Source organism: Seriola lalandi, unplaced genomic scaffold (assembly GCF_002814215.2).
Source record: "Seriola lalandi dorsalis isolate HSWRI2012SDOR001 ecotype SW California unplaced genomic scaffold, Sedor1 jcf7180002014022, whole genome shotgun sequence".
NCBI classification, from domain to species: domain Eukaryota; kingdom Metazoa; phylum Chordata; class Actinopteri; order Carangiformes; family Carangidae; genus Seriola; species Seriola lalandi.
This window is the reverse complement of record NW_019484674.1, coordinates 1-625: the sequence shown is the minus strand read 5'-3', so window position 1 is coordinate 625 and position 625 is coordinate 1. Positions and strand designations below refer to the sequence as shown.

Sequence of the window (625 nt, the reverse complement as noted above, 5' to 3'; positions counted from 1 at the left end):
GTGTGTGTGTGTGTGTGTGTGTGTGGGAGGATTGTGAGCTCTTTTCCTTCTGCTACTACGAAGTATGCTTGGACTAGATTTTTTGTGGAAAGAATTTAACATGAAAATAAAATGTATTCAAGACAAAACAATTATTTACAGCTGGCATCACTAAATTTTATTTGTTTCACTCTTGACAGTGTGAACTCTACATAGTAACATTCACTGTTCATTCACTGTTTGGTTCATATTATTTCACATTCTTTGCTGTTCGGTTTCTCACTTCTTGTCCGGGTTTGTGATCACTGTGGAACAAAGGGACAGAAGATGAATGTTAGGTTTTATTGAAATAAGTCATGTTTTATATTTTGGAAAGAATCAAAGTGTCTTTTTCATGAAAATCATCAACTTTTAGCCTTGATTGTCTATTACATAATCAAAAATAAGCATCTAATAATCATCTGTGTTCAGCAGAGACTTGAGAGCACTCAAATTACAAAGTCGAGTCAGCTCCTCCTCCTCCTCCATCCCTCCCCTTCCACCCGCCTCCCACCCGTGCAGCCCTCTCTGCGCCTCTGTCCTCACCTCGGACGTCCAGCTTACACTCCACTTCATCCTTGCCCAGCTCATTGACAGCCATGCAGGA

At 40.5% G+C, this 625-nt stretch overlaps 1 long non-coding RNA gene across 1 annotated transcript; it reads right to left on the bottom strand.

Annotated features, from left to right (window-relative positions):
• Positions 1-131: 131 nt before the first annotated feature.
• LOC111644777 (uncharacterized) lies at positions 132-625 on the bottom strand. The gene is made up of 2 exons (XR_002759811.2): positions 565-625; positions 132-284 (listed from the first exon to the last, which is right to left on the bottom strand). It is a non-coding gene; the product is annotated as an uncharacterized LOC111644777 (long non-coding RNA).